The following is a 7633-nucleotide window of genomic DNA, read 5'->3' on the forward strand; positions in this document are numbered from 1 at the left end:
CTTCAGCATTCTTCTTAGTGGTTGCTAGGGGACCATCAGTGACTATGTCCCAAAGTTCATAATCTTCCCCTATAATGTGATCTCTCATTCTGTTCTTCCACCAAGAATAGTACTGACCATTGAAAAGTGAAGGCCTGGCAGTGGATTGCCCTTCCCAGTTCCCAGGTGATGCACTCATTGTTGATCTTCTCCTAAGGTGTTAGCCTCTTCAAGGATAACCTGCTCTGATACAAATTGATGTACTAGACGTCAATACCACACAAGAGGGGNGGGGGGTGATTTGTGTGGTACCTAATTTTCGCACTAGAAGAACCTGGTTCTTCTAGATGTACTTACTAAGACTGTTTGCGGAATTAAGAGTGCATAAAGTAAAGAACACAGAAACTTTTACGTGGAAAACACCTGGCTCAAAAGGTGAAAAAACCACGACCTACTACTCAGTAGGATTTTCCCAAGCTTCCACTAAAATCAATTAGCCAAAATTGCATTTACAAAACTCTTTGTAAACCTACAGATTAACTCTAATCCTAGTGTGGCACACAGCCTCAACTGCTGCGACACTTTCAAGTTAACTCTAACTTGAATACTCAAAGTACCTAGTACAATTGCTTCTATGAAAGCTGAAAAGTACAACTCTAAAACACCTACTACAATTGAACTAGATTAAAAGAAAGACACAATGGAATTGGTTCTTCTATCTTATCCAAGTAGCTTCAGGAATGCACACTTGAATCTCACGTAAATTGCTTGCAAAAAGCCTTGCTATTTTGCTATTCAATTTAGTTTCACTTATGCATTTGTGCAATCCCTGTAAAAGAGAACAAGCATTATTATTTATAGAGTTAGTAATCAGAGTTTGATTAAAACTCAAATTGCTGATCCTTCATCAAATTCGAGTCCTAGAACAATTCAAACTCCAATCCACTACAGGAAAATAGGTCTTTAGCGATGGGAAATTCGGTCGTTAAAAATTCAAATCCGGTCGTTATCAGTCAATTACGATGGGATAAAAACCGGTCGTCGCCGGTCGTTAGTGCCTCCGTCGTTAAAGGTAAATGACCGGATTTTGACCCTGTCGTAAAAACTCTTTTAACGATGGCAAGGAATCCAGTCGTTATACCCAGATTAGCGAGGGGATTTTTCCATCGTTACATGTCGTCCCTGTCGTTAAAAACTTCAGTGGCAGTAACTAATTTTCAGTCGTTGTTAGTGTTTGGCGACCGAAATTCCATTCGTTAATTGTATGTACTTTCAACGACATACTTTTTAAAAACCAAAATTTCCCTTCGCTAATGTGAAATTTTATGTAATAAATATATTACACGCATTCGAAATCATACAAAGAATATAATGAAGTCAATATTGAAATAAAACATCTTTTTTAATTATAGAGAACTAATCAAAGTAGCAATAATATTACACCCAAATTGCATGATCCTTGTTTTCAGTTCCTTAAAGAATACAAAAAATAAAAGAGAAAGTAAAATAGTAGTTTGTACAGATGACGACTACAACTCCTAATAAAACAAATTAGATTTCCCTTGTTCTTCAACTATTCTAGCTGCTTCAACTTGCTCGGAACTATCTTGAAGATTCTTCAAACTTCAGGATCTGTTAAAAAAGGTTCATATTAGTTGAGTAAGAAAACAAGATTTAAGTTAGTACATATAATGTTATACGAACAGAGAAGCTCCTTAGGCTGTATAGAATGAAGATATTGCAATGACATTCATATTTAGCTACGAAATAGAAAATGAAGATAAAAGAATAAAGAAAAGATTCTAATCACCTAACAATGCAAACGGAAGTTCATAGTTAATATGCTGGATATTATCTGATCTAGCTTTGAGAGGAGAAAACTCTTAAAAAAGGATCATTCTTTCCATTGTCTTTTTGTCATGCTAAACGTTCGTTGGTGATTTCAGATCTATAGCATGTTCTAGTCTCCATTTTCTTTGTAAAAATAGTAGAGGAGGTCAGACTCTTAATACAATGCATTACACCTTGAACCACATTTATAAGAATATAACCTTAAATCGTGAATTTCACGTTACATCCTTCTGTTTTTACTGCTTCATTTTTGGGGCCTCTATAAGCCAGCTGAAGTTTTCTCAGAAAAAGTAGGATAGCTTCTGTACTTACGCAGAACACCAAAATCAGAACTTCCATTTCTGTACTTAGTGGATTTTGAGCTTAATTAGCTGCTGTTTTAAATGCCTACAAGTGGAAATCCAACTATTGTCTTGTATTTTGATTTTTGTATATTATCAGATAGAACTTCAACTGCAGGCCTGAGGAAGCAGAGCTGTTTGCCAAATCTGCACAGCATGCATATACCCAATTCCGGGACAAGGCTGCCCTTTCAAGATCAATGACGGTATGCTACTGGTGAAGAGTACAGCTTAGAATGGAACAGTCATTACTTTACTTATAGTTGATTGAAAATACGAAGCACTGCATTTTAGGTGGACAAAATGGAGGAGGTTGCAGGATATGCTAATTGGAGATATACACTGTCTCCTTGGTAGAAAACAATACAGTAGGGAATATTGTCTCAAGAACTTTGAAACATAAACATGTAAATATATGAATGTACAGAGTGCAACACAAAGCACCATGGCCTTGAATGAAGCAAGCTAGCTATATTACAGAGGAATATCAGCTACTACTGTATTTACAAAGTCTGATATACCTCTAAAGAAAAGGAAACCAATAGCTCAAGGGAGAGTCTGGACTAGAAATGATGCTCTTTCACGAGGTCTAGTTGATGCTATCGGTGGTCTCTCTTCATCAAATAAAAAAACTTCGCAACCTCCCTATCTTATTATAATCATTTGAAACTGTTGATTCCCACTGCAAACAGGACACCCTCCCCACACATAAAACTCGTGAGCAAGACTTCAAACCACTAGCAATGCTTCAAATTCTCTATGGTAATTCTTCACGATCTAATCTTTTTGTTTGTTTCTGGTATTTGAATAAATGTCTCCCCTCTCTAACTACTTATGCTTTTAGTGGAGGTACCTTTAGTTTAACACCCATACATATATTTATGTGCCTTTTATTAACTCTTTCTAAAAACTTGTTCAATGTTTTTATTAATTATTTCCTACGTTTCTGCCACTACTGAACATATAACAAATCCATGTCTGCTTCATGATCAACATCGACAAAATTTCATTTGCAGGCTGCACAAGTTGCACTGCATGATGTGCAGGGAAGGTATTCAGGACTGGAACAAAGGCATTCAACTTTGGAGAAAGAGAAGGAATTGACGCTTCATGCAATGGAGGAGCTGAGGATTTCTTTAGATGCAAAAATTTGTGAACATGGCAGATTTGTCCACATGAGTGATGCACGGTTGGCTGGCATGGAATCAGAGATGCATCTTTTGCAGGAAGAATGTCAATTAACTAAGCAAGAGTTTGATAAGCTGCTTGAAAAAGCTACGGAGCCTGACATTCTCAACTTCACCTTACGGACATCCACCCTAGATCTTGAAGGAAAAGGTTCTTCTTTGCTGTGTGAGTATCAGAAGCTTTTTGAAGCATCTGCATTATCTAAAACTTTGATTTCTGATTTAAAGCAGCAGAATATTGAACAAAAAATGGAAATGAAATCCTTGTTTGATCAAGTTAGTACTTTGAGAAATGGGATGTTTAAGTTGCTGAAGGCTCTTGATATTGTTCCAAACCATGCATGTCAAGACAGGAAAGACCAAATACATCTTGAACATATTTTTCATAGAGTTGAAGTTGCTAAAGAATCATTCTACAAAACTGAGGAAGAAAATCACCATGTTTCTAATTTCCCAGGAAGAACCCTAATGAGGACAAGTTTAGGTGCATTATCAGTAATCAATTAACATAATCCTAATACTGGCCTCTCTAAGTGAAAAGAATTTCCTGTGATCTACTTGTGCTCCACGTGGAAAGTTGCTAACAATAAGAGATTGCTACAATGTCTCTCTTTAATGACTGGAATCTTATGTAGCCATGTTCGTTATTTATTCATCTAGTTCATATGAGGGTTTTGTGTGTTATCAGTATATCAACCATCACCCTTAACTTTTTTCCTTGAAGTGCAAGTTATTTGTATAAACAGTGTGGTGGCACTTTTCCATTGTGGCTTTCCTTGAAATTTCCACGGCAGTAGCCCAAATATTAGTTCTATTACTGTGGACAAATTGCTTACAAAGCGGGATAAAATATCAATGCAGCATGCTATTACACCAAACCAATATGGAATACAGGCAAAGGTTTTAAGGGGAAGCAGAGAGATGACACACATAAATGATCGTAAATATAGTGTACTGGTTCGTTGTTGTACAGTAAACTTACTCAACAGTATGCATGGCAGAACTATTTTTTCCTACATATGCAAGAGCTACTGGGAGGAAGAATGGAGCAGCAGGAATGGAAAATAGATCTGGACTTCAAATCTCAATAATGTTATACGTTCAAACAATGAATCTGAGATGCACATATCTAATTGGATTTCAATATTAGAGTAACTGTACGTGTGTCAATGTCAGTACTTTATTTAACTAACAACAAAAGACTTCGCTAAATTTATTTAAGGATATTCATCAGGTCATAGTTGGTAGAAAGCTTACGAACCTGTAAAAATATTAATTTTAGCTTGTACTTTGTTGACTTGAAGATGGTGCTGATGAAGGTTGATCACCCAGTAAGCTTATAATATGTGCATACTTAGAATCTATGTCATCCATACGTATTTCTAGTGATTCTTTTGCTTTTTTAGTTGCATTCAGCTCGATCTGTAGTGATTCTTTTTCTTTTCGAGTTGCATTTAGCTCAGCCAGTATTGCAGTCTTTGAGGAGCTACCGCCCTTTCAACTCCTTAGTGGTTATACCACCCCCTAATCTAACCACGTGACACTTGTTTTGAGGTCCGAAGCATCTTTCTACTACCTCGATATTCGTAAGAGATGGCTCAGATTGTACCACTTCTTGTATCTCAGCCTATAAAATACAAGAAAAATTAAAATAACAAAATACATCAAAACAAAATGAAGGATGTAAAATGAAGTTCATCAATAAGCATACATATTTTTTACTAGCTTCAGGTTCTACAAGCGTGTCATTTTTCTTGTGAGTCTCAAAGAAGATAGTCGCCATGTTCGATGGATTACCGTCTTAGCCTCCCTTCACATTTAAATAAACAAATCAAACAAAGAAGAGTTTTTTTTAATAGGATTGCACTGTGCACTTACCAGTTCGTAAATAATTTCTCTAATCGGCTTGCTACCCGTACGATGAGGCATTCTCAACTTAGACCTATTGATCGAGTTTCTAATACTTGTTTCCTATATTAAGAACAAACCATTAAAATCATGAAGTGTTACTTACAATAATAAGAAGTTAAAAGTAGTTATGAAGTCTTACCTTAAATTTTTCACTTAAAAAATGTTCCTTGACCAACCATTCCCAATCACTCTTGTCTATCTCCTACCGGACTTTTAGTGCTTCATGCAATGGCTTAGACTTCACATACTTGTGCAATGATCCTCTCCAATTGGTCTATAACTTTCTCATATGATTTAACACATGATCTCTTTGATGATTCATGTCATCACTGTAAAATTTGTCCTAAATATTTTGCAAAATCATTAATCAACAAAGTAAAAAATTTCATGTACAATAAAAAAAAATGGATATAGTCCACATTATTTCATATTCAAAGTTTAGAACACGTACTAGGTTCAGTTAAGATCTCTAAGTTTCATCAACGAACCTAACATCTGTAATAGTTACATTTAGAGAGAAAAAAAAATGTGTATGCACAGAGACAAGAAACAAACAAAAGCAAACAAAAGACAATGTTCTGTTTGCAAACAAACAGACACAAGCAACAATTTCAAACTTTATAAGAAGAATCAGAACCATCAAATAGGAGAGACAGGTATCAATCGAGTTTGCAATCAGGAATTGTGCAATCGAGTTTGCTGCTTGCAAATTCAGGGGCTCAATTTGCTTAGGGAGAGGAGCCAGCTTTGTGGAAAGCTAATGGAGTACACAAAGGCGAATGTCAAACAAAGTGGTGGGGGAATTGACGGTCAATTTTTAATTGAAAGCAATGCAAAAATCCAGGGTCTTAAGAGGGGAATTGAGACTTTGACTAGCAGTTTGCAGACAGTGTCATCTGTGATAAATGAGAACCCAATGCATTCAGATTCTCAGCCATCTGTAAGTTGGTGTTATTATTTCGCAAGCTGCTAATCATGCAATGTGGAATTGAGGCATCGGTATATCATTGCAGAAGCTAGACATGCAGATTTTAGCTCTAAAGACAATGCTGACCGGCTCAATAGTGGCATTGGAGTTTTATCGTTACCTGTTACCACCAAGGATTCTATTTTCAAGGCTCCAACTCAATGAAGAACTATTACTGCTCCAACGAATATACACTAATTTCATAAGATGTGCAGGGATCTGAACATAAATACAAGCCCAAGGAACAAATCACAAAGTAACACATGCAACATACATATCACCAATTAACTACTGAAGCAAACAAATGGATTGTGACCTCAAGCACGGAAAACACGATCCTTAACAAATTTTTCTCATACTTGTTCAACACACAACAATCATAATTTCCTATAAACTCAGAGAAAAACAAAATCATGACGGAAGCACAACAATCAGAATACGTACAAATACCACCAAAAATCTCCGTTGTTCCAACTAAGGCATACGCATCGTAATTCATATAAGCAAAAAAAAAAAAAAAAAAAAAGCAAAAAGCCTAGCACAGACATAAACACAAAAAGTTGAAAGCTTATAAGCTGAAAATGCAAAAAAAAAAAAAAAAAAAAAAAAAAAAAAAAAAAAAAAAAAAAAAAAAAAACAAAGCCAGCAATAAGTGCAGAGAACAACACCCAATGCAACAATTCACTATGAAAATAGCAGAGGATCAATAAGAACGCGCCATCTGTTAAGAAATGCAGAAAAATGAATTACAATGCAAATGCAATGCAGATTTGTTAAGAAATGGGACAATCAGAGGTAAGAAGGATGCGATAACTGCACTCTTCAATTTGTGTTTTAATTAGCATAGATTCATCTTAGCAGGGGAACGGAAATAGAATAAGATTGAGTGAAACTAATTGGAGAAATGCAGAAAAATGAATTACGATGCAAATGCAATGCAGATTTGTTAAGAAATGGGACAATCAGAGGTAAGAAGGATGCGATAACTGCACTCTTCAATCTGTGGTTTAATTAGCATAGATTCAGCTAAGTAGGGGAATGGAAATAGAATAAGATTGAGTGAAACTAATTGAATATAAGATGCAACAGATCATGTGTGGTATTAGCATTGATTTGAACTGCTTTAACGAAAATATCCAGCTACCATCAGCATATCTAACATAGACCATAAATAGAGTGGGAACCGTAATAGAAATTTAAAGTACTTCCAACTAAAATATTGCTTTAAATGCTTACCGTAACAGCTCGCCACATGTGTTCCAACTTATCTTCTCCGATGTTCTTCCATGAATATACTTGCAACGGACACATATTACGATCACGAACTAATATACCCAAGTGTCTCGAAAATGAGGCTTGATGCTTCCCAACAACCCGATTGTGGCAAAAAACCTCTT

The 7633-nt window shown here is 35.8% G+C and overlaps 1 long non-coding RNA gene across 3 annotated transcripts; it reads right to left on the reverse strand.

The window, feature by feature from the left end:
• Positions 1-1362: 1362 nt before the first annotated feature.
• LOC109220477 lies at positions 1363-6774 on the reverse strand. Of its 3 annotated transcripts, none has more exons than XR_002067095.1 (6): positions 5721-6773; positions 5409-5612; positions 5237-5329; positions 5070-5168; positions 4620-4985; positions 1363-1611 (listed from the first exon to the last, which is right to left on the reverse strand). It is a non-coding gene; the product is annotated as an uncharacterized LOC109220477 (long non-coding RNA). The 3 variants fall into 3 exon arrangements; XR_002067097.1 differs by lacking the exon at positions 1363-1611 and adding an exon at positions 2728-3560 and having other exon boundaries at positions 5721-6774; XR_002067096.1 differs by lacking the exon at positions 1363-1611 and adding an exon at positions 2728-3551.
• Between the last annotated feature and the right edge of the window lie 859 nt (positions 6775-7633).

Source organism: Nicotiana attenuata, unplaced genomic scaffold (assembly GCF_001879085.1).
Source record: "Nicotiana attenuata strain UT unplaced genomic scaffold, NIATTr2, whole genome shotgun sequence".
In the NCBI taxonomy this organism is placed as follows: domain Eukaryota; kingdom Viridiplantae; phylum Streptophyta; class Magnoliopsida; order Solanales; family Solanaceae; genus Nicotiana; species Nicotiana attenuata.